Below are 27,975 nucleotides of genomic sequence, written 5' to 3'. Positions count from 1 at the left end.
TATAATATTTTTTACACTCCAATGATTGTGGATATGTGGCAACCGGGGATTGTTGATGATATATGAGTCCAATCAAATATTTGTACTAATTAATGTTTTTCCTTTAGCGAAATTGACAAAGAGGAAATATATTTGCCATTTTTGAAGGTATTTAATTACAAATAATAAATCATATCGAATAAATGTTATACTATTATTTATTTATTTTTGCTTGTTAGAGGCTGACAGTTTTCTCGTGGTAAAATATAAATGTATTACAGTTTTGGTGCCTAGATACGAGTATACTTAGCTTTGTGATGGATTAATAACCTTTATATCGAGGTCTATTTTAAACTACATTAGCAAAAACGGATTCGGTGAATTTAACTGTGACTTAAGGCACAAACTTCAAACGGAGTAAATTACGCGTTTGAGCTTTGTCCAAATAAAATTAATTCTAACCAATTTGTCATAGTATAGCAACAATAAAAAAATAAGTCACCGCTCGTATCTGACATATGACAAATTAGCGAAAAATTAAGCATCAAGGTTAACTACTCACAATTTCCTAGCGTCGAGCTTTCGCAACGCTCGTATGGCCCGAGCGTACCCACGCGGCGTGGGCGGACCGCCCAATAACCGGAAGCGAACGCCCTAGGGCGACTTAATTAGCAGTAATGTGCCCACCGGGAATGTGGCATAGACAACAAAGACGATAGACAATAGAGAGACTTGTATATTATAATAGTTGGGGTCAATAATTTTATGTTCGTTCGTTCATTTCACTGCAGACCCACGATACCCCTGGCGATACCCCTGGTGGTATCGCCAGGGGTATCGTGGGTCTGCAGTGGTTCATTTCAGCCAAATGACGTCCAATGCTGGACAAAGGCCTCCCCCAAGGTTTTCCACAATGGTCCTGCGCTGCCCATTTATGTAATTTTATGTAATTTATCGGAATATGAACCTGGCGTAAGTTCAGACGTCATATTATACGAGTATTATGCTAAGAATATGCTGCTGATATAGATGAAACAACAAACAATAGCATATTTTATTCAACTCTCATGAAAATTACCTCAATAACAAAGGTGACGAGCTTATTTGTCGACTTAAAAAAGTTTAAGGTGTCATGGGTTATTTCATAGACTTATCTAAGGCTAGTAGGCTATATTATTTTCCTCAAATATCGATGCGGATGAAGTCGCAGACAAAGCTATTACCCTAAACGTGAAAATAGATAATAATAATGATGATGATGATGATAATAATGATGATAATAATGATATGTTTAAATACCAGAACAAGCTTGCGTTCAATCTGCTAACTGCTGCAAATGACCCAATAGTAACAAGTAAGTACACGACGGCTTTACTCTGCCATATGGCAACAAATATTAAGCGTCTTAAGGCACTTTAATCGGTACACGTCTAAGCCAAAAATGCTCCTTAATTGTTTTAGGGTATCCAATTAATGGTAACCAATTAGCGGTAATTGGCTTTGCAAGGACTTGTTATTAAGAAATGGATCACGGACATATGACGGCAACATAATTTGTGTGTAGGTATCCGTTACTTGCAGGAAATGATAAGTATAAGTTAGAGCAAGAGGTAGGATGTAAGGATTGAAGGCTTGAGATAATAAGTGTGTTGGCTATAGAACAGATTTGGAAATGCTGCAATGTCACTGGAAGTTCTTAAACAGTACTTACATTGGTGTATTGTTAGTGGTTACAGTTCCTTCATTTAGAATTTCATAAAGCATGACGCATAAAGTAAGGCGATAATAATTGTCCTCCCATTACCCTACATAATACTCATAAATACTTGACCAAAATTATATGACGCAACTAGTGTAATATAGGTAAAGTGAATATCGCCAACTGGTTTTCCGACATTTTCAAATGAAAAAGGTAAATATGATGAGACATTCCCGTAATGTAAAAGTGACTCAACTGGTCTCGCAACAGTTTCAAATGAAAACCAACATTTACCCCCAACTGAAGTGGTAACATCGGTATAAATATCGGTACACACTTTACCACGTGAGTTTCGGTAATTGCCCGTGATTGCGGCCATCCGATGATTTAGTAATTACTAAGTCATATTACACTGTCCTTTATTTTTTGTAGGAACACTGTCATTATATGAGCTGATTACAGTAGCGTATGGAAGTAACCCAAATGCAGAGTTACTTTTAAAGAGGAGACTTGGATTAAGGGCACCATACATAAAAGTATTATGGTCACGACAAACAGAATCTAGGAAATTATGGTGTTTTTTATGTTTATGTTTAAAAAGTAGCACTTATTGTTACTATACAGGGTGTTGATTTCAATACCCGCCATATTTAGGGAGTAGATTAAGTAGCTTATTCTGATCACGAATCAGCAAAAAACTGACTACCAAATTTTTNGCAGTTGAAACGTATTGCAGTATTACGAGCCACAGTACAGTTGATGTCGCACGGAAAATATTCGCTAAAAATTCTACTTTAGTTTGTAATTTTTTTTTTGGTGGATAATGCGTTTATATTAGTCATAATAGATCACCTAAATAAATATGGCGAGGATTGAAATCAACACCCTGTATACAATACCATTAATCTGACCTTTTCTTAAGATTATGGGATTTTTGGATCAGTGGGTATTAACTTTGGGTCAAGATTAACTTTCGCAGAGGAAAAGAAAAACGGACGTTAAGCACCATAAGTATAAAAAGTTAAACCTTAATTTTTAGGCAAAGATCTTAAGTAAAACGTAATAGAACGGCTTAATCTAGAAGCACTTAACAAAATCGTTTCTGAGGGAGCTACTTTAGATAAAACGCCCGAATCTAACGCGGAACACAATGCTGCTATCTATATTGATGTTAACAATGCTTTAACATAAAAACTCAATTAACATAGCAGCTCTGATATTAGACACAATCTCAGATGTTTTCTTGGATTAGAATTGACTTCAATTGAATTGCTTAATTAAGGGAACTTCTTTAATGTAGTTGAAAATATTGTAAGTAAAACATATTATTGTGATAATAGTCGTATTGTTACGTTTTTGTATATTATAGAAATCAGAATCTTATTCAAAAGCTTGGAGCACAATCATATACTTTACGATTTAATTGTCGATCATGCACATTCCACACATTGGATGGAATTCAAGTCAAGAACACGACCAGTCGCTTAAATTTCTGTAACCTGTTCGATCGATTCATTAAATTAAAAAACCTTGACTTTGTTTCTCAAAAATATACAGAAAAGTGAAGTTTGTGAGTCGGTAAATGGTCAAGTTTTAAAGGCTCGCTTATCTTATGCTGGGCTATAAATTTCTCAAGTTACACAATTTGCTCACCTTTTGAATTTTCCCTTTTCAAGCTTGTCGGCTGCTCTCCACGGGTCACGGTTGCATTCCGAAATTTATTGTGGTGTCTTCGAAGATTACCTTTTCTGTAGGTAGCGAGCGACCCTTTGATCTTATCATCCAGTAAGAGCACTGGACTCTTTTGAAGTTTTGGACTACTTTGTGCTTATTCCATTAGGGTGGTTATTTGTGGATATTGATATCTACTGTTGACGTTTGGCGAATGTTTTCCCATTGATCCCTAACCCTAATGCAGCATGCTGACCATCAATAGCCCCCCATCAGTCCCATGTTTATTGGACAGATGGTCGCGTCGTTCTGCTTGCCAAAAAACGACAGTTTCTAATAAGATCATAATTTCCGATGGACTTAATATTCTTAGATTTACAGTCTTATAATAGATCTGCNGGGAAAGTTAAACTGTCATTGGACCCGCAACGAAACTAGTCAGAAGAACATAGGAGTTCGAAGTTAAGGTTCGACTTTCTTCCATTGCAAAGCGTGACAGGTTTAAGATATAATTTTACAGTTAATTGAAAATTAACTCAATTTTCAGGACTAGTAAAGTCCTTTTTTGAAGAAGTTGTGTCTTGTAAGTAGGTATTAAGGTAGCACACTTATCAACCCGGAAAGGGATCGTAACCATATCAACGCGAGGCGGTCAGTATTCTTTGTAAGAAACTCCATACTGCAACGCACACTAAGAGTAGGCGCACACCGTTGATTTTTCGTCGGCCGATAGTTTAGTCGGGCAGTTGATCAGTATGGGCATGTATGGGAGTGCGCACACTACGCCGATTCGATTTGGCCGATTCTTCATACAATTTACAATCGGGCACAACTATCGGCCAACTAAAAATCAACGGTGTGCGCGCCTACTTATCCGCACCGTAGACTCGCGGTTGACAGCGCGCGAAAAGCGATGACAGCGCGCGAAGGGCGATACTGTGTTGATCCCTTTCCGAGTTGATAAGTCTGCTATAAGAACTATGATCTCCCCAATCTAGGAGTGTAGGCCAAATCCTCCATTTGCCTCTGGTAAATTAGAGGGTCGTGCTCGTCGACCTGATGATGGTGGAACGACTGCCAATTTTCATACGTCATGTCACGCCACTGTAGTTTGACAGATGCTATATTTCCTCAATGAATGTAGTGACATGTCTATCGCTGGAATAATTTATTAGCCTGTAATCTTACTGATATCGACAGATAAGCGGTTTACATAATATAACTTGTAAAATTGTAATTATAGTTTAATCATTTGGTATAAGTAAGGTTCGATCATATTTTTTACGTTCCTTCCTTTCTGCTAAATGACGTCCACTGCTGGACAAAGGCTTCCCCCAAGGTATAATAACGCATAACGATCGGTCCTGCGCCGCCCGCATCCAGGCACCTCCTTCACCAGATCGTCGGTCCACCTAGTGGGGAGTGCCCACACTACGTCTCCCGGCTCGTGGTTACCGCATATTTTTTATTTCATTTTATTTATTTCTTTTTTGTGAACATTGTATCATTATAAGTATTTTAATGGGTGTAAAAAAAAATTTTTACTATCTAAAAGTTTTTTTTTCTTGAGGACACAATTTAAATGGTTTGGGAGTTAAAAACATTAACTAAGGAATACCTATAGGGATGTTTCCTGGGTCAAAAAGCAAAAGTTTTAATTAGTCCGTCAGTTAACTTATCAAAGAATACTCTACACGTATTTTTCACTTTTTCAAACTAATGAAAATTTAAAGAGATAAAGCGCGCGCGCCAAAGTTCAAGAAGAGGCCCGTGACGTCAATGAGTGCATAAAAGTGCCGCACTTTGTGACGTCGCGCGGAAATTCAACGCACCATAACTATGTAATTATTTGTTAGATTGACAAATAAAAATCTTTTTTAGGAAACTAGCCTCCACGTTAAATTCCTGGCTAGGAATGTTTTTTTAGGCATTTGAAGGTAAGAGAGTTTTTGGCCTACATCTCACCTGATGGCAAGTGATGACCAGGCCGAAGGTAGAAGCCAGCTTCACCCGGAATCCTCAACCACAGAGGAACTAGCTGTCTTACAACTAAGTAGGTGTAACCAGGAGGACTTGGAATAAGCCCTATCAACCAAACCGAGCAGATTTTTTTTAGCTAAGTATCTATTTTAAGTAAAAGCGAAAGGTCACTGATTGACTGACTGACATAGATATCTAAATTTGGCATGCAGGTAGATGTTATGACGTAGGCATTCGCTAAGAAAGGATTTTACGAAACTCTACCCCTAAGGGGGTAAAACGGGAGGCACGCGTACGAAGTCGCGGGCGGCCGCTAGTTTTAAATATGTATGGAGTTTACCGGTTAATTATTTGCCTTAAGTAAATCTCAGAAAAGTAGGTCTACTTTTTAATTTCAATGCGCTAGTTAATACATACATTTCAGTTTTGTAGACACAAAACTCAAGTTTCTTAAACACTACACCAATAAAATTATTTCACATCACACAGGTCAAATATCATCACGATTATTCAATCCAAAATACAATACAATAGTCCATATTCTTTCACAACATATGAAAACCGAAAGTCTACGTACTTATTGAAAGTATTTTTATAACTAAACCCCATATCGCATGCCCGGTTGATAAGGATTGATAATTATTGATTGTAGTGATAAATTCGTACACCTAAAGAATTAATGTTCAGTAGGTCTACTACAATGTATCATCATCATCAGGTCATTCAGTCTTTCATACATCATTCATCATCAATCATCAACAGCCCTTTACAGTCCACTGCTGGACTATGAGCCTCCTCCACTATGAGGGTTTTGCCATAATCTCCACGCTTGGCAGGCGGATTGGAGATCGCAGTTTAAAAGATTGATGTTTTTCAGAGAGCGCTGCTGCCCATTCTCTGTTTGATGTGTAGTCCCTAAGGCGCCTCTTACGACACACCCGTGGGAAGAGTAGGGGTTGGTGTTAAATGTATTCTACTCTGCCTTCACCACACGGCTCTCTAATTTACCAGAGGCAAATGGAGGATTTGTCCTACACTCCCCACGCTGGCCAGACGGGTTGGGGAGGCCTGATGCTCGCTTATTTATCCATTAATTTTATAAGGAACTTGAAGCTACTTTTGTTTTCTTCATTGTGATTGAGATAGCAATAGATAAGTTCAACAAAAATTTATTATTTCTATGAGTCAGTTCACTATAAAAGGCAGTGGCTCAAAGATTTTTTGGATTGAGTTCTTGTCTGCCTAAATTATAAAATTTAATGTCTTATGCCTATTTTCACCATCAATCTCTAATTTTTAAGTGACCCCTATGGTAACACATAACAGGAATTTACTTTTCAAAGGGGTCACTTAAAAATTAGGGATTGATGGTGAAAATAAGCATTAGTCACACCTTACATAGTTATTATTTAAGGTTTAGGTAAGCAACTAAAAATCTATTGGTCTATCCATAGGGCATCAAGGTTCTGGAATGGAGGTCACAACATACCAGAAAGTACAGCGTAGGACGTCCGACTTCCATCCACAAGGTGGACCGACCTCATAAAGGTAGCAGGAAGGCGCTGGATGCAGGCCGCTACCAACCGATCTTTATGGAAATCATTGGGGGAGGCCTATGTTCAGCAGTGGACGTCTTATGGCTGAAATGATGATGATGATGACCAACCTACTATTTTTAGGAATTGCACATAATTTAACTTTTGATTTTATTTTAGTAAGTGTACGAGTTCACCAAAGAGTAGGTATATAAATTTATAATCAGAAGCATGTATTTCGTACCTACCTAAATAAGTAATCGTGAAAAAAATTGATAAATTTCAATTTCGCGTCTACCAGCAGAAGACAGCCTGTTGAACTGTAGCCTTGGTTTACATGGATTTAAGAATGAATAAAATTAAATATAAGTTTCTTACTTTTCTGCAGGGCACATAGTACGCAGAACTGACGGCCGATGGGGCAGCAAGTTTCTGGAATGGACGCTGCGTACTACACCGGAAAACGCAGCGCGGGACGTCCACCCACAAGGTGGACCGACGACATCATAGCAGACGCTGCTGCCCATCTCGTGCTACTGGATATAGTCACCTCTTAGGACACGCCTGTTGGCGGAGGCGAATGGTATTCTTTTCAGGAGTCCCCACACGGCACTATGTTCAGCAGTGGATGTCCTGTCATTCTTACCTTCAATGTTTGACATAATATGATTTAACTGAGGAGCTACTTGTAAAGCCTGGTCCGTGAGTACGTAGAATTTTGTCCAATGACCCCAAGCTACCAATCCTTATCGCTCGCGTGTAATTATATATATGGCTGTCGCAACTGTGCGACGCGCGCCCGCAGTGAGTGTGCGAGCGCGACATCAACATAATTACGCACGAGCGATAAGGATGGGCAGCTTGGGGTCATTGGACAAAATTCTACGTGCTCACGGACCAGGCTTTAGTACCTATGTAACCTAAGTTTTAACCTAAGTATTCTTAAAAATCGTATTTAATAAAGCTAATTGTTAATTTATTTAATTACTATTTAACGTGTGAGCTTTTTTCGCCTGAAACACTGGTTTTTAACCTAGCTCAGGCTACAAAAGACTATGTACCTATAGTATATGTAAACTCTAGCATAATAAGTTCTTATAATGCCCTTATTTTAATGAATAAACTATTTATTTATTTATTTATTTTATTTATTTATTTATTCTGTGATTGAAATGATGATGGTATATTGGACGTTTTTTGGTTCAAATAAATGAATTATTATATGATTTATGTAGAAGAATGCCGCCATGTAATCCCAGCGTGGAAACGTGCGGGGTATTATCCTTGCTTCGTGACCTCCTGCCCTCTCGGCAAAGATTAGTCAGTGAACAGATGCGACTATTTGGTAGTATTCTACATAAACTATGAATTTTATTCATGATGCAATATGGTCTGGATTTTGAAAAAACGAAGCACGTGATTGATCCTAAAAACATCTTTATTTAATTTTCAATTCAAGTAGAAGGTATTATTTAAATTTTCTATAGTAATTTAAAGAACTAAGAAAAGGGTTGTGCTCTCTCAGTTAAGACCAATGAATTCGCGTTCTTCGGATCTCGATTCAAGCGGCCAAAACCTCAATTTTTATTTAAAACAAGCAATTAGTTCCTTACTTTGGGGTTAAATAGCGCTATGTGAAATTGTCTAAAGATATTAAAAAAATACTATAATGCACCAAAAAAATTGCCGTATGGCATTCTCTACCAGTTAAATTCTTTGAGCCAAACAGAAAATATTGTGTAGACGGTGCAAAAAAATGCCCCGTCACCCAGCGACAGAATTATTTAGGCATAATACTTCAAGTGTATTGTTAACTAATCTTTGTCCCACCGCCCTCGACATCTCAATAGAAGCAGCCACCCCCATTAAGAGGGGGATACCAATTTTATTCATAGTAGATCCATTATTGTGATCATCTTCACGTCTTCACCAAGAAATGGTTTCGATCTGAATAGTGTCTGGAATCTAGATATTTTTAGAACTTAGTAATAAGGAGGAGTTTTATTAAGAAAATCCCTATGAAAAAAAGGATAAAACATAAAGTAGGTGATTATTTATATGACAAGAGTGCGTGGATTTTACCTGCTTAGCTCGCACTACAATATTATTTTGCTTAATCTAGAATTTTGCTGTATCTCATTGAAAAAGAGGCTGACAAAGGTGACTGAGTTTCTTCCGCCACTTCTTCTCAGCACCAGCCCATATGCTGTCCCGAAGTGGTGGTAGGGCAAGCTATATTTGGGACGTGTATAAAGTGCCCTGGAAAGGGTCTAAGTACTGAATAAAAAACTCTGACTGACTATGATTTTTCAGTATGAAATATGAATGAATAGGTCCATTTTCAGCTTGACCCACGGTCCAAGTCGTCGGATGGAAATACCTGCCTTGTTCATGTTGGTTCGAAGGCAATAAATACATTTTTTATTTATTTAAAAAAAATCAACTCACACAAACGACGTTTATTCACAAACGATGCTTGCTTAAGTGAAGCAGAAAATCGAACGCACAGCGTTGAATAGAGCTCTGTGATTGGTTCGTGTGTGTGTCACCCTGTGCGTCCACGCGCACAGTGAGACCTCATAGTAATGTTTGTGAATACGGGCGTAAAGGTCAAAATAACATGAATGTAAAATTTCTGAACTGTACAAGTGTAAATATTCTGAATAGCAAAATATAGTTTTCCAATTCAGTAAACTTTACACGCTGAGAACGCCTCTCGAACTGCTATTCAGTTGAAAATGTGAAAAATTGATGCATATTCTAACACTTTTCTGGAAAAGATTCAGTCTGTGTGAAATAAATACTTATTTGAGTTTACAAAAGTTCTAAAATCTTTCATTTTAATGAGGGTTTTCGCGTATGAAAAATCCGCCAGATGGCAATACACGGTAGACGCGAGGTCCAAATGATGCATGATTGGTTATTTTTAACATGACATTGACAGATGTCAAAATCCACCATTCACGCAGCACTCAGACCCCACATCCACGTCCCGCCATCTAGCGGATCTTTCATACGCGAAAACCCTCATTGGATGATGATGATGAAGTGTTATTAGGTATAACAATTCAAGTATTTTATTCAAGGGCGGAAGACGTAGTATGGGCAGGCGTCCCACTAGGTGGACCGACGATCTGGTGAAGGTCGCGGGAGGTGCCTGGATGCGGGCAGCGCAGCAACTCACAGTAGTAATATATTATTAAGTATTATCAAGCAAACCCGGCTGCTTTAGCTAGTATCGTCAAAACAAGGGCACCCTATTGAGATGTGTGGTAGCGCTTATTAAATACCGACGTCGCACGCGCCTCCACGACAGTGTAGGGTGACCATGCTTGATGGAATTATTAGGGTAAGCTTCTGAACCTTTTCGTCTCAAATGTGGGATAATACAACCTATAAAAAAATTTGTGGGAAAATGTATGAGAGAGTTATGTTCGAATTTATACCAATTTTCCACGTAACAAATAAACTCCGGAGGTTCGATTGCCATAAAAAAAGAAAAAGAAGAAGATAGAGTGTCGCGTTTTGACAGTTCATTAGGCCTAAGATGCGCGCCGTGATAACTTTTATCGACGTCAAAATGTATGGGCAAAATCGATAAAATGGCGTGATAACCGCTTATCGCGGCGCGCATCTTAGGCCTCATGAAAGGTAATTTGTCGGCCGTTTGGTGTAGTGGTTCGAAACGGACTACTATTCCAGAGGTTGCGGGTTCGATTCCCGCACAGTACAAACATTTGTGTGCATGAACATATTTGTTTGTATTGGACTGGGTGTTTTCTATGTATAATATTATGTATGTATTTACCAAAAGTATTTAAGTATGTTTATATCCGTTGTCTAGTATCCATAGTACTTTGCTTAGTTTGGGACTAGAAGCGCAGTGTAAAATGTCCAAGGATATTTATTTTTTATTTTATTTATTTATTTAATGTCAAATAACTCGAAAGACCTAAGTAGGCCACGCAGCGAAAGCTTGTTCTTGTGTATTCTTTTTTGTATTTACATGAAAGAAAAGGAAAGAAAGAAAGAAGAAAGAAAATAACTTTATTTTGGCAACAAAAGATTCAGGCAACAAAAGACATGCACAAAAAAAATAACTAAGTTGCCAAAAAAGGTCACCCACTCAATAACATCTTGACAGTGTGACTGCCAAGACACTGATTTGACCTTTTTGCATACAAGAAAAAAAGAAAGAAGAAAAAAATAATATTAAAAACCATATTTAATAAATTAATTAATCAATAAATAAATAAATTAATCAAAAGGCGCTTATCTTATAGACTCGAGCCCTTATAATGTAAACGTTGCAAATGAATGATATCAAAATATATTGTTCGTGAACCTTTATCAATAAATAATTAACTAAATATTGATTTCAAAGAACTTAAAAATTAAATTTCACAACATTTGAAAACCAATTACTTAAGTAAGTATTAAAAACTACAATTCTTCAATTATTACTTACCAAACTCATACTCACCCTACATCTTCAGTAAATTAAAATTCCCTCACCACAATTCCACACCCTATTATTCGGTAAATAAGATCGAGAATCCCCCGCCCATATCTGGAATTCCTCGTGCATTCTATAGCGTGCTCTCGACAATTGAATTTGCATCTTATTGTTTTCGAAATAACGTTCATTATTGTATTTATTTGCTGAACGGCGCCCACAATAGTAAAAGAGACTTCAGTAATGGAATGTAAATGAATTATAGAATAAATACATAAGAAAAATATAAACAGATGGTTCGGTAATTGTTGTATCGCATGAAAATCAACTGATCTGAAGATATAATCAGTAGGTATAGTCGTATTGTAATCAAATTCGAATGAATACACATCACCTAACTTTAACCGTGACTATAACGATTAACTAACTTACTTGACTTAAGGTCCTATGTCCCCTAGATGGGGCAGAGGGCGTCCACAACAGTCCTCCATCGCGTTCGGTCTTGAGCTTCGCGNTTATTGTGTGATTGAATACTCATTGTTACTACTTGAATTCAAAGATTACTTCATCATTGTTATAAATAAATTAAAGTGTCTTTTCTATCACCACGTCTTATATCTAATTTTCTAACGTTTATCCGAAGTCAGCTTAAACTGGCGGTAATAGGCGCATTTACGTTACTTACCTATTAATTTTTTTCTTATCACATCTCTTGTCTTGATGGGCATTGCCCTATTCGCTGTGCCCTTCGGGCCTTAATAAGTTTTTTTCTACCCACCTATTGCTTTGTATATTATCTTTTAATACCGGTTCCTGCAAGGTTACAGACTTGCCCGTTTTTGTCGGCGTTAGAAAAAGCGGATCGGTATCACAAAAAATCATAATGATGTTTGTCCATGTCGCCTGTGAGAAGTATTGTATGGTTTCAATGGTGCGTATTTGTGGGTGTATTGAATTGGACTTCCGAAAGGTTAGATATACTTACCTATATCAAAGGATTTATTTATTTTGATGCTTTAATCCTTCAAGCTCCGCGAATCTAGACACAATAGATAATCAATTGTTATGACATTAATTAATGCCGCCTGGGACTCAATCGGTTAATACTACGAACTTTTAATCTCCCTAAAATCAGCTTGAATGGAATGTTCTTTCTTCTCTTTTTTAGGAATTACGATTCTTTTTAGACGTTTTTTATTTTCATTGGATCGTGTATGGAGTTGTAAATGTACAATATCGGATCCTCGATTTTTTTTTGGATTTAAATTTTATCCCGAAATTATGTGTAAGCTAATCAGTGCCGGTATGTCTAAAGAGCTCTTAACATTTATAATTCCCCATAATTACTTAATTTGCTCGTTTGCTCAAAACAAGTAGTTTCATAACATTTCGACCAACTGATACGTGTAGTAAGAATCTTTTTTACGACTGAGAACATTTATCGTTATCTCTTAATAATGTAATTGGACTCGAAGACCTTGGCGTTGAGATTATATCGATATAATCGTCAAGTTCCACCGTGCAATTTAATCGATACGTTATCGCGAGTGTTACTTTTCGAATGGGTCACGTGAAACTGTTTACACGAAAAGAAATCGTTAACTTCTTGTTGTATTTCTTAAATCGACTGTCCATCGGCCGATAATGACTGCTGATCAGAAAAAGGTGTGTTACGATTAAATAATTTAGTCTTTTTTTAATTCAAGCGAAACTTAATCGGAATTTAATTTTGATTTGTTTATTTGTTATATCATTCTGGCTCTTAAATATTCTATAGTAGGGTTGATTACCCTACTTGTAGGTCAGCACACTTTCTATTTGCGAGCTACCCGACACGTGTATCAGTTGCGATGTGACCAATAGAGCTTGATCCATTCAGAGGTGTGTGTTCATTCAAATTAACGAGCGAGACTGATAGCTCTTGATTTTTTTTCAACTATCTTATCAATTACCTAGCTCTTTACTAAGTTATATTTAAGTACTTTCACTTCATTTGGTACTTAGTGAATGAATATTTAACGTACTTTAAGTCCATGACTTTAGTATTAACTTCAGTAAGCGTGTATAAGCTTAACACTTAAGGACTCGCTAATGGGTCTAACGGACCCAGTATTTCAATTTTTGTGTAATAACTTGTAAGTTTTGACGTTTGCGATGTTGTCGCTCTTAGTACCTTTCCACGACAGTAATAGCACGGCCAATAGCGGTCGTACTCGTCAAATAGCCTACTGCACGTGAGTGCTACAGACGAAAAAGGTAATTTTGAGTTCGATGGACCCGGTAAATAAAGTGAATTTTTTAATTTTCTATACTAATTTCTTATTAATTGATAATTATTATAAGTAGGCAAATCATAGTAGTTTACGAAAATATACAAGGTATTTTTTTAAATAATTAATTACAGAAATTTTCAAAAATAACCTTCATTTTGCCAAAAAACCTTCATTTTTTTAAATAAGTTGTTATTTTAGAAAAAGGCAATTAATATTACTATTTGGTTTACTATTGTCTTTGTTCATATCATATTATCCTTCTAATAAAGTAATTTTCACGTTTATTTAGTGTTTTTGAAAAATACATAGGATTTTATATACTGGGTCCAGCGCACCCGGTAGCGAGTATGGATGTTACAAATTAAGGCGCGACTAGGTATTTCGCGAGTACCTAGGTATTATCTATTTCGAAGAACTGATTGATACGGTTAATTAATTAGTTATTGAAAGAGCTAACATGCTTTAGCGAAATCAATCGTACAAACAGTAATGGAGAATAAAAATTAATCGAAGAAAAAGTTGTGAAGTAAATCAGTTTTGATAAAATAAAAACATTACGAATTTACGAGTTCGTGTCGTGCGTGTAAATCGGTGAGTGAAAAAAGTTAATCGTGAAAACAACTGAAAATCGAAATGTATTGAAGAAAAAGTTTATTAGTGGCCAGTCACCGAAATCACAATCATAATCTTTCTGACAAAGGTAGGTATTTAGTATTTACTTGTGTCGGCAATTGTTTCAATGAGATATGAGTTTATACTCGAAATAAAAAGTAAATTGATACATCGTTATTCGTTTCGTTACTGAACATGATATTATTTATCCAAATGTGCCGATTGCGTATTTTTTCAACAGAACCGTCATGCAATCCGAGTAGGGCTGTCAGCGGCCTGGCGGTAACCCGATATGATTAATGTTGAGCGATGCCCCCGTAACACGATTCTACGTGTGTGAAGGTGTGTGTCTGCCCTAATAGTTGCAGGTACGGTCAGCAGCGGCGCTGGTAAACTACGTTATTATTAAAATCGCTTTGCCAACAAAAGTGCAAAATTAAAAATTGATACCATGTACATTTTACTTATTATAAAAGCTTTTAATTTATGTGACATCTCGCCCTCGGCTGAGATTATTTTCAAAATCAAGACATGTTTTTTCCATTCAGAGTAAAAAGGTACAATGCTGATACGCTACGGATGCGATGCAAAGGCAATGGAGGAGGAACAAACATAATTTTATTTTGACAACACAAGATTATTGGGTACATTTTGTTTTCGTCTTTTCCTGCTTCCAAAACGCCCAAATTATGCACGAGCTATCAGAATCTAAGAAAATAATGAGATTTATTTGTTTTTCTGCTGACAGTAACTAACTAACCAGTAAAAGTAAACGCGCACTTACTCTATGCAAGCGGCGGATGCGAGTGCCACAGATTCTAAACCGTTCTATGAAATCATAAGGCAACCGCGTCTAATCTGGTTTTTAATTGTGGGAAAATAATTCCCTCAATTTTTTTGTTATGGCAACGTAGTTAGCAAACGCTGGCTTAAATACCTTTTGACTTTGAAAACATTCGTTACGCATAATTACTTTTGTTTTCATTCCTAAATACGGTGTAACCGTGAAAATTTTAATTATAACATTGTTATTTTATTTTTTCATTGGTCCAATAATTAGGTACTTTACGTACTTTTTATATACCTATTTAATATAACCGTAATTTATTTTGTCTCATTGTGGAACTTTTTTGAAAACACAATAATAACGTACCTAACAAGCTTTTAAGCTTTTTAGTAGTTTTTTTTTTGCTCAAAGATTAGTGTAAGATTAAATAATCTTGATCCCTGATATAGCCTAGCCTAGTTATTGACCTACAATGCTACTCAAACTGTCCCCATACTAGTTTAATTCCGCGTCTTTTGTCATGCTTGAACTGAATATCGTTCCTGCGTGCTAATGTGATGTAACGCGATATTTCTGATAGACCCGTTACGGTAACCGGACCCGACGCACTAATACTAACGAACGGTGGCAGTAACGCGATGCGATTAGAGGCGACCCTAGAAAGTCTGCTACGGGAACATTCCCGGTAATATTCCCAGTATATTACCATTTATTGTCTAAACTATTATACGCTTTTGTTACGAGTGGGTTCGCCACTATAGTCCAGTGGCGGCAGGTTTAAGTTCGAACAGGTTCCTTGGATCTCGGTTCGGCCTGTCCGACACTGACATCAAATTCTCCAAGGCGGGAATAATCCCGGTAACATTCCCGAATGTTGTCATTGAGTGGGTAATACCAGTATTCCCAGGAATACGTAGGAATATTGGGTACCGTAGGTGGATGTGTGTGGGAACCCGAGGAATGTCCCCATGCAATGACATGTCTAGATTCGATGCGGGCGCGTGCTGAGTGAACTATCGGTAGAATAGTAGTAATTTTTTTTCTGATTTTCTTTCAAGTCCGAATACTAAAACAGACATAAACGTAAGATGTTTCAATAAGGGTGATAAGAATGGGATGAAACATTAAGACATAACAAAATAGTAATTTGTTAAGTAATGTAGCATAATAAATTGAATGAAAGAGCGTTCTTTGAGTTTACAAAGAATAAATAATGAAATAGAAATACAAATCAGAGTCTGGCACTTTAGCATTTTGTTTTGCTATTTCCTTTTTAATTTCCTAAGCAAATACATTTGATTCTCCACTTCAGTTTGTATCTAAGTTTAATTGTAATTCATTAAGTCTGAGATTACTTTGAATAACTTATACGACAAAGGCTGAAGGACGCCGAAGATAATTGAGTTTCTTTTGTCTACTTCGTTCGTTTCAGCCGAATGACGTCCACTGCTGGACAAAGGCCTCCTTCAAGGTTTTCCACAATGAACGGTCCTGCGCTGCCCGCATCCAGGCTCTTCCCGCGACCTTCACCAGATCGTCGGTCCACGTAGTAGGAGGCCTGCCCACGCTACGTCTTCCAGCCCGTGGTCGCCACTAGAGAACTTTTCTGCCCCAACGGCCATCGTCTTTGTCACCGAATTTGTCAACTTATTAAAGGCCTACTTGGGCCATTGACAAACGTCGTGATTGGTAATGTAAAGTTGTTTTAATTATTTTGATGTTCAACGTCGAGTTAACTGCGCACCTGGCTGGCGTGACGTCACATCGGGGCTTTGGTACGGACAGGGCCAACGCGGGGAGTTGTGCGGGTGAGTGCGAGGGAGATTCATGCCAGCGAAGTGCGCAGTTGCTCGATCGGATTGTACAGACGACGACATAAGTATCATGCGGGTTGGAGACCAAGAACTAGGCTAAGTTAGTTTAGCATAGCTCTCATACCTGGCGCAGTTTTGCAAACTGCAAATCATACAATGTTATGGAAAATTGCATTAATTCATATAAACTCATACAAACTCATTTATTTATGCAAGTAGGCTTTTAAAAAGCACTTTTACACGCCCTAGTATTAACCCTACCACTGCTTCAGGACAATAAATGGGCCAGTGCTGAGAAGCAGCGCAAGAAACTCAGTCACTATTGTAAGCCTCTTTTTCAAAGCTATGCGAGCTAAACTAAACTAATTTAGTTCAGCTCTTGACCCACAACCCGTATCAAGATAAGTACTGGAATCTAAGTATTTGTAATAGGTGGGATTTTGCAACAAAATGAATCCGATTACTTTCATATGCTACTGTTTGTATAGACTATGAAATAAAAACACATTCTGTACTTCCTTAACACTTAACGTCCCTCGTCTTCGACTATCTTAACGGGAACATTAACTACTGCGCCGTGTATCATCAAAATCAAAATAACCAGACGCGTACAAAACGGGAGTAGTGTAAGAATTATCGATACGTCGCCGATTGTGGAACACGATACGATCGACTAATCGATTGCATCTCATTCCGCACCAGACAGGCAACTCAGAATCTTACGGTAAAACAGTTAACGTACAATCCTGTTTGGCAACAAATGGGAATGTCGTACAATCATCTCATTAGATTACTTATCGAATGGTACCAAATCGCCTGCGATTGAATTAACAACCGATACAGTTACAACACTAGCGCGGTAACATCTGACGAGTGATCGGGCAGGGTTACCACACTCTGGACAATCTAGTGTGGCAGGAAATGCATCCGTAATAAGCATTTGGCAATGGCAATCACTTTTTATCGACATCACCACCCACACTGACGTTTCTTGAAGACGTAGAGAAGGCGGCACGTTAAGTTAAACACTGTGGGGTCTTATGTAGTTATATTAAGGGCGAATTTTCAATAAAAATGTATAGTCTGATGTGTTTCCCACACCAGATTTAATCAACTATTGATACCGTTACAACACTTCAGCGACATCTAACGTATGATTGGACAGGGTTGCTACGCTTTGATCAATCAGATATTACAGGAAAAGTATAATAAAAAGCAATCAGGAAAGTTAATCATTTGTCTGACATACATTTTCAGACTTATCATCTTTTCTACACATGAACTACATTTTCAATACTTTAACCGTAACACGTGATTAAAGGAGAAATATTATTTTGAGTAAACATTTGGCAAACACGATTTTATCGACTCAGTGCCTACACCCACGTCCTACATGTCTCAAGTAGGTATTAAGTTTTCGTAAACATGTTTATTACGTTGAGGTTGGTGAAGCAATAAAAATAGTCTGTGATAGTAAACAATTTCTCAGATTACTCTCGCTGTCTGGACTAACTTAGCAAAAACAGCATCAATAAACTCAATACCAAATCCATGCGGACGACGTCACGGGGTATCTATTTGTTGTATACCAAAACATGTTCCCGAATGTAAGATAAATACATTTCTGAAACCCGCAACAAAATCGGTTCAGTCGAACGTGAGATAATTTCGGACACTGCACACATATAGGTCAAACTGAGAACCTTTTTTAAGTCTGTTAAAACAGTCATAAAAGTTATTTTGTTGCTCTGTAAAAAGGTTTTTAAAATAGAAAGTAAAGATGTCCCACAAATGAAAAGATCCTAATGTGCTAATCTAATACGCAAGGAGTGGTCTAAAAATCGGTTTAATCGCATTTGACATTTCTTTTTTCGAATTTGTAATTTAGACAATATTTTTGAATTTGAAAGAAGGAAAACATAGCCTTGGAAGTAACAACCCTGGTTAGCACAGAGGGCTGTATCAACAGTTTGCGTATCAAATCAATTGCGCTTCCGACGGGGTGAGCGCGACAAGTTATTGGCTTAGCGCACGCAAATTACCGACCCCTTTGAGCTTGTGTGCGTATCTATGGGGTGAATGTAACGGTATCAATCGCGATAACGTGTAGTGATTTTTAAAGCCAGGTACACCTGTACACACTGAGAAAATTGGTAATTTCAATAATAATCCGCTTATAAACAAAGAATTGCTTGTAAGAAGGTTTCAACTTTAAAAAGAGACAAATCATCAATTAAGCTTATTTATATAATCGAGTATAGCATATTTATTTATCTTTTTTAAGCCAGGTATAAATCGTCAATTTTATTATAAGTTATACTCGTAGACGTGCGTAAATAAATTACTACCCATAATTCTTAAGTGTAGATTATTTATTTACCTGTTACTGTCATCGTTTCATATAGCCTTAGATTAGTATTTAAATGAACTCATGAGTAATAGTGATTGAGGTATATTTTTAATGGACAGTGACAAAAACTAAAACGCTGACTTATCTACGTAGGTGGCTTGGAAAATTCCTAAGTAAATACGAATTCATTTGTTTCTATACGTATTTAATTAACGCGCATTATTTTATCGTCTTTTGTACAGTCGACAGCACATAACCATATACATTTTTACTGTAAAATAGTTCTTATTGCAATATCAGTAGGTAATAAGTGTTTAATTTGATGTGCCTCTCGTCCACACATTCAACTGGAAATGTAATTTCTTTGTTTCAACTTGCGATTGTGAGAATGAATTATATTTTATTACTCTTATTGTTTTTATTGTATTGATCTTGTTCACTGTCACAAGAAAGAAACAAACAAGATTTTTATGCGACAAATCTTGTCCATATCATTATTAAGTAATACATATGTGCCTATATTTCGATAACTATGCAAGTTAACCTAATCTAATCTTCATCTGCCAGGCCCAAAGGATGTCTGGGAGTGAATCACAGTGAATGCCCTATAAAAAGGGAGCCTTTTTTACTTGCTGTCTATTCAATTAGGTTTCAAAACAAAATTCAAATCAAAAGAGGTTTGGTGGTGGCTACACTGCATTTTTTATTACATTTGTACGTACTGTAGAACATTCATTGGTATTTCTTATATCACAAAGTGTTACACGCGTACTAACTGTACGCACGGTCCCGCTATCCATTCGGCACAATAGTTCAATAAACAAACATACACGTTCTCTTACTTCTTAATGGTATGTGAGAAAATTAATCTTATATTGTTGTAGTGATAGTTTGTTCAAACACCAGGTAAAATGATTATATTATTCTGGTATACCAGTGGAGAGAGTTGGACTCTTTCGAATAAAAAGTTCTGGGTTCCATTCCCAGGTGGAACATAGGTCAAATATCTAATTTTGTAATCACTGTTTCTTTCTTAGATTGATATAGGTAGGATCAAAACTAATTTAATTACGGTCTTATTTTTTAATGATTCTTCGCCAATTTTCCGCTTGTTTGTTGCTGACTTGCTGTTGTTTGTAATTCATACATATTACACTCGACAGCAAATAAATCGCACCACCCGCGACAAGCATTTTCAAACGTATGCATCCCTACTTCCCACCAATATTGGCACCAATTAAAAGCCTAGTTCTAAACTTCATTTTATTAAAAGAAAGGTTTTTACCCCAAAAATGTGTCTTTACAAGGATCCAGAGTCACTTCTTCAAAAAATAGGTAGTTACGCTATAGTCATTTTTTATGACTATAAAACTGTTAAGTTGGGATTAATCGCTATCCATCTGTTAAAGAGGACACGTGTGATCATTATTTGGTTTTATAACCATAAAATTTGGTCTAATTGATCCCAGAGGTGAGCCCAAAGTGAGGTCTTTTTTCAAGTCACATTTATGGTATATGTTAATCATTTATTAAGAAATTAAATGTGTTTTTCTTTAAGGATATTTATGGGGCTTTCAAATAACACCAATATTGTTGGGGCACCATTATTGTGTCAAAAGAAAATCTTTAAAGTTCGCGTCGCGGGTGGTGCGTTTTATTTGCTGTCGAGTGTAGTTGATTTAAAGTACTAACATACTCGTAATTAAACAATGATTTTTGCTGTTTAAATTAAAAAAATATTTGGGTCAAACATTAAATAAATAAATAGCACTAATTGCATTAAGTTTTTTTTGGCATCTTCAACAAAAATTGTGCGCCATGTCCATTAAATGGATTCTCAATGTCAACGGTAACAAATGCAAATGAGTCGCAAATCCGCGATAAAGTTATCGAAATGTTTGAATAATCGGAGGTAGATTGCGAATTAGAATTGTTAATGATAACTTATCGAGTGCTTGCGTATGTATAGACGACAGCACATCAAGCTGAACATAGTGGCATCTTATGTAGTTGTAATACGGGCTATTTTTCAACAAACATGTACAGTCTGATGTGCATAGGATAGCACATGAGACTATAGCAATTTTGTTCAAAAAATTAACTCTATTCCAACTAGGTACCTACATACTTAAGATGCTGAAAGTTTACTTTAACTAGGGAAGAAGATGGCTGCATCATAATTTGTTCGATTTGCTTTTATGACTATTGACTACTTATGATCGTAGGGTGGTCGTGAGTGGATTCGTGACCTCTGAAAAGCCTGTATTCTATGAAGCTATTATCAAAACTCAATTCCAAATCCAGAAATAGAAAATTCTTTATTTGACATGAAATGAACATGGAAAAAAACAGCGAAAAGTATTTTTCTCCCAAAAAACCGCCAGCTCAATCTTAAAATCAATAGAAAGAAAGATAATCTGAAAGTTTCAGCAGTTTTAGAACAAAATTTTACTTTATTTGTCGTATGATAAACTTGAAGTTGATATGGGAAACCCAAAATTTTTCAAGAAAGGGATATGAAAATATACTCAAGTCTTCACCTAAGATAGTTAACCAAATATTGTTCTGTAGGTATCTACTTAGGACGAAACTACTTGCCTCTAATCGACACCTTCATATTAATCACGAACCAGCTGTTACACTCTTGAATAACGAAGTATCCATAACTTAAACAAGCCGCGAACTATCTGATAGATAGTAAACCGGCGGTTTGCGGTAATAGCGCACCTTTATCGCTAACCAGGCTTTAACAAATTAAGGGCACATTACGTCACTGTAGCTTGGGGATTAAGTAAGGGTTTGCTATTCAGACATAGAAGCTCGTTAGATACCTACTCAGGTAGTTTCTTGTGAGGTCAACTCAGTTTAATAATATTGTTTTGGTATTTAAGTTGCATCTCAAACTATTTTTTTTTACTTGAAAACATCAAGATGAAATCGAACCTACGACCTGTCACTTGCAGGGTGACTGTTGTAACCACCGCGCTATTTGCAAATTTTATTATCTACCGCTGTTTAATTTTCATTTAGTATCGACAACCTGTAAAAAAAATGAGGTTTTAAACATAGGTAAACTTTCCTGCATCGGCTACTGCAATTTTTGTTTGGCTCAAAGGTTGACTGGGAGAGAATGCCTTATCGCAAGCGCAATAAAGTTTTGAATAAATTGATCAGCATTTTTAAATGGGCTTGACATTGACTCGTACTGTGTGCATACCATATTAAAAAAGTACCGGTCCTATTGGAAAGCTAGTTGAAATACTCAAATCGAGACCCAGCGAGAACGTGTTCACTTAACTCGATTCCATTTCCATTCGTCGCGGGTAGGCACAAGTAAATTAAAAACCTCCACACCTGTGATAAGGAAATCACGTTCCACCGCAAAACGCGATTATACAAATATTTCCTAAGAACGTAAACACAGCACCCGCAACAATGTGTTTTTGCAAAGACTTAGGTGCCAATCTTTACTCACCACAAAAACCGTCGCAGAAGAAAAAATCCAGATTTATTGCACAGTAAGACAAAACTAGTTTCACACACACACCATCTATGATCGATTCGCACTGAATCCACTTAGTTACACACAAAAGCACAGACCGGAGCGTTTTTTAATCGCGTTAACTTCGATTAAGGCGATCGAAACGCGCGGCGTCACCCGATTAGAGCGTGCACGTCTGCTCGCACAGAGTTATCACCCGCGACTAGCGACCGAACGGACCGGAGAACGGGTCGCCGCGAACGAATGAACGAACGAGAACGCGACCCCAGTATCATTGAAGGCCGTTCTGAATATGAATGAGGAAAATTAATTTTTTTTCGTGATACCACGTGGTACGTCGTAAACATAGGTACTTCGGAAGAAGCTTTTGGAATTGAAGTCACCTACTTTCGTCCGCGCGGTGTTTGTAGAAATGATAAAGCCGCGAGAAAGGTAAACATGGGCCGGTAAAACTGATTTCTCGGGTTAACACATAGGGTTTAGTTTCAAAATTGCTTGCAAGTCAACGTTTGCTCAAGTGTGCTAATCTAGTTAGTTATATTGACACATTCATTGACAGAGCTGAAACGGCAATGTCATTATTAATTTACGGATGTACAGTGTACCAGTAATGTTTATTAAACTCAAGAAAGCGAGACATTATAAACACACAATAAACATTGATCAGTATGTTCACCCCAAACAGATCTGTCATAGATAGACTAAAAGAAATACTTACAACAATTGAAATGACACAGTTTGTGCAGTTTAATTGCTAGAAAGCGATTATTGTAGTCAATCCGAGAAGATGTAAATTAGATGTTGATATTCCTGTAAGAACTGGAAAAAAAAATATTCGTTTCAATTTCCAGATAGTTAAATCACACAAGGAATTCGCATCGTGTCCACATTAGAATTTGGAATTCTGATCATCATCATCATCAACAGCCCTTCACAGTCCACTGCTGGACTATGAGCCTTCTCCACTAAAGTGGAGAGATTTGCCATAATCCCCACGCTTGGCAGGCGGGTTGGAGATCGCAGATCGCGGATTTGGAATTTTAATGGTTCAAAAACGCATCGTTAGAATTGGACTCATTTTCGTAATTTGCTATTTCGTATCTTCACTAATACGTTTCATGGTCAAAGGTCTTACTACTCATCCTTATGTTATATCAACGCGTTGAATGATTGAATATCAATTCCTATAACCAAGACAAGTGCACGATTAGTTGCTTTTTTATCGCTAACTCGATTCATTTCCTGCTGTTCAATAGACCGTTGAAACTGTGCTGTGGTTTTCATATCTCCATTTTAAATTTCTTCCATTAGATTTTATTGTATACGGATATTTACGTTAAACATCACAAACAATGTTCTCAGATCTGTGAAAAGCTGTACCCAAAAAGGTTATGTTTGATACTCGTGGAAAAGGAATAACATAGCTGCCGTTGAATTTAATCAATCAACATAATCATCAGATTTAGTATCCATTGAAGGAACATGGGCCTGTTTTAAGCCACAGGCAAATGAAGGATTAAAGCAAAGGAAGAACTTAAAGTACTCCAAGACCCTATATTTAAAAGCAGACTGACTTGCTGGCTTTTGGACAAATGTTTTTATAGTTATAAGGAATATTTTAATTGGCGACATTGATACTATTAATTTAATTTTACATTGACATTTTCTTAATTATTTGACATTAATACTATTGAATCCTGTAATTTTTGCACGTCTGCGAGCAGACTAAACACATGATCCTATTTAATATTGTCACCCTGTATTACTGTGTTTTTGGCAAATAAACGTTTTGAATTTGAATTTGAATTTGATTTGGCCTACACTCTTCACGCTGATTAGACTGCGTTGAGGAGGCGATGTTGAAGAGTGGAAGAGGTCCTATCCTTCTTTGCTGGAACCACATGGAATTTAATTATCATAAAAATTAGTTTCTTTACATCTAATTTTATGCTGTTGTGAATGACTTGCCGAAATTTTAAAATAACTTCTCCAAACTTTTTGCTTCATCACTTTAACAATTTCCCCTGTCACATGAGTCATATTTGACTCACATCTATTAAGCTATCAAAACTCAAATGCAAGTAATGATACACATACAGTCAACAGCACATCCAAATTTGTTGAAAAATAACATCTATCGCAAGTCACAACCACAAAGATGCCGCAGGGTTTACCTTAATGTTGTTTATACAAACGACCTGTATAGTTTCAGTAATTCGTCGACAATACAGTAAGAAACCTATTAAAATAATGGAAAAAAAACCTTGAAACTTAACCTTGGTTGATTTTGAAAATTGGAGCATGAATTTAATAATGAGTTGATGGGACCGCGGGAAACGTCTTGCGGTGGGCCGGCAAACTTTACGGTACCGTGGCAAATGAAAAACAAAACCGCAATACTAAATAAGCTTGCCGGGGAATCAAACGGAACAATCACATTGATTTGTTCTAAGGAATGTAAGTTATTGTCGCGAGATTGGATTCAGAAATAATTTGTATACTTGACCTGAAAACAAAAAATATACCTATAAAGATTACTGCTGAGGGCTTAGTGAGATGTATGAAAATTTCAGTTCTTGAAAGTTTCCTCTAGGAACGCTGAACAATCTGTCTTACTTTAAAGTCATTTTTTGCGAGTTTCATGTAAACTCACACTCAGCCTTCTAATCCCTAAAACATGTACGTCTACATTCTCTTAGGGGCACATAGCTCGAAGAGATGATGGCCGCTGGGGCAGAAAAGTTCTTGAGTGGCGACCACGAGCTGGAAGACGTAGCGTGGGCAGGCCTCCCACTAGGTGGACCGACGATCTGGTGAAGGTCGCGGGAAGTACCTGGATGCAAGCGGCGCAGGACCGGTCTTTGTGGAAATCCTTGGGGGAGGCCTTTGTCCAGCAGTGGACGTCTTTCGGCTGAAACGAACTACATTCTCTGCAAATGGCATTATTATTTTAATAATACTTTCATGTTGTGTAAAAGTTAGATGACAACGATCATAAATCAATTTATGATTGTCATGATTGAATTTGCAAGTTCCTATGTACAATGCAATAACAATAATAAATCAATACTTACTAATGCGAATTTATTATCATTTTATTATTAGTAAGTCTAATCTCATAATCCTATGACTTTTCAATATTCAATAACTTCGCAATAGATATTATAATAACAAATTCAACATGTGATGATGATGATAATGAGGCTAATAACTTTATTCAAAACATGAAGTCACGAACAGATCATTTGAATATGTAAACAGGTAATATAAATGACATGAGAGAAAACAAATAAAAAGCAGACGCTATTTGTGGATCTAATGAGCTTAATAATAATGATAGGATTATTAATCATACCAAAAGCTTAGGTAACGATATTATCAATTTCAAAATACTGGTCTAATACCCGGTTTCTGCATTGAGATTTCAAAGTTGAATTTTACATATTAGAAGATGAGCACGCTCAAGTCAAAAATCTTAATTCAGAAACCCTATGTTCTGTTTGATTTGGGACCTACTTAATGGTCATCGTAGTCGTTTTCATTATTATAAAAGGTCATGCCCTGATAAAAGTCATTCATTGATTCCATTTCTCCCGATATATTTATTAAAATTAGTATATCAGTTATTGAGGATATAACATTTTATTTCGAGGCTCTTAAACTAAAGGAGACTGTAGGAGTCTACTTAGCCTACTACGAGTAATATTATTAAATTTTAACAAAAAAAGGTTGAAAAAGTGTGTGGTTAAAGATGCTCATAAACAAAATGTGTGTAAAAAATCAACAGTTTTAGATAAAATCATAAGTTCTATCTTTATGACCATGATAGCAACGATGACATCAGATTTGTTATTTTCTATGAGTAACAACTTAGCTTGATTCACGATTGCACAAACATCACTTAGGTTTACCTTTATGATATTTTAATATGCAATCGTAAATCTAAATGTGCAAATTGTGAAACGCCTCTCTGAACAAACGACATGTGAGTTTTGGTACCTAATGGCATAGTTTATAATCACGATCTTTATATTGGAAGTACAGTACAAATTGTACCGTACAATCAATAAGTTCAAACCAAAATAAACCACACTTTTACTCTTAACCTACTTACGATTTTATATGTAGACTCTTTGTAATCGGAACACGTGCGGAAATCGAACAAATAAATCGTTCAATTTATTCGGAGTTTCTGATAATACAAGTGAAATAACATCATTTATAACTCGGTGAATTTTTCTTTTTCGGGTCTATGTGTAGGTAAAGAATATAAAGAATTGTTCCGAAAAATAAGGACGGATATAAAAATTATCATTGAATGAACGGAACGTTCGCGTTTGAACGATTCACAATTTTCATTTACGTCGTTAAATCTGCTGCCTTGTGAAATAATAGGAATGGTTCATTTGTCTAATGCTTGAACGCCGGAAAAACCATGCTTTTATTGATGAAACATACTCGTAGTACCAAAAAGAAAACGTTTCATAATAGACAATGTAAGCTTTGATCATTATTGTTATTTGCTGAGTAAGTATCTAACACTTACTACAATATAATAACGCAAAGAGAATAATCTTGATATAATTCTAATAGACCCATTAAATTGAAGTAACGTTACATATCGGCAAATAATACTTACACGTAAGAACTGTGTTAACACAAAATTGATCTTGTTTCAGAGCCGTGTGCTGGTTTCGTGTAAGTATGCCGTAAGCTAGTGTATTATGCTGTCACGAGGATAGGCTCTGCGCAAACGGACTACTGATCACAGCCACTGGTGACTGTCGTGCGTCATGTCTTTTAGTCTTTTAGTACCGCGGGAACGATGATCGTCGGTAGTAGCTGCCACGAGTGGTCGATGGTTGCTACTAGATATCAGTGGCTGCTACAATTTGTAATAGATTTATATATCGAATGGCCGCCCGGTAACACTGACTAACCATGAGTGGCCGCCACAGGTGGCGTGTCGTGGACACTGCACTGTTATCATCATCATTATTCAACTGTTGAACATAGGCCTCCCCCAATGATTTCCAAATTGGCCGGTTGGTAGTAGTCTACATCCAGTGGCTTCAGCTGCCTTTATGACGTCGGTTATGCACCTAATGGGTGGACACGTCGTATGTTGCGCTTATCGATACACTGTTAAAACTCATGTAAACAGCTTGACGCCAGCCACAGGTGGCTGTGGTCAGTGGCCCGTTGTGCGCGGAGCCTTATTATCGGCGTGACAGGAATTCCCTACGACCGCGCATTCCAACTCTCCGCGCCTAATTGGATGTGGCCACAAATCGCATTAAGGGTTAATGCATTAAGA

General features: G+C 36.9%; 1 protein-coding gene across 1 annotated transcript in view; it reads right to left on the bottom strand.

Moving 5' to 3' along the window:
• The window catches only part of LOC114362213 (SH3 and multiple ankyrin repeat domains prosap), a 152,916-nt gene extending 130,045 nt beyond the window's left edge, over nucleotides 1-22,871 (bottom strand). The window contains exon 1 of the mRNA XM_028317514.1: nucleotides 22,632-22,871. The gene's annotated coding sequence lies outside the window, so the exon portion shown is untranslated. The remainder of the gene's footprint in view (nucleotides 1-22,631) is intronic.
• Between the last annotated feature and the right edge of the window lie 5,104 nt (nucleotides 22,872-27,975).

This window comes from Ostrinia furnacalis, unplaced genomic scaffold (assembly GCF_004193835.3).
Source record: "Ostrinia furnacalis isolate ACB-3 unplaced genomic scaffold, ASM419383v2 OfSCF0389, whole genome shotgun sequence".
Taxonomy (NCBI): Eukaryota; Metazoa; Arthropoda; class Insecta; order Lepidoptera; family Crambidae; genus Ostrinia; species Ostrinia furnacalis.
This window is presented reverse-complemented; position numbering and strand designations above follow the sequence as displayed.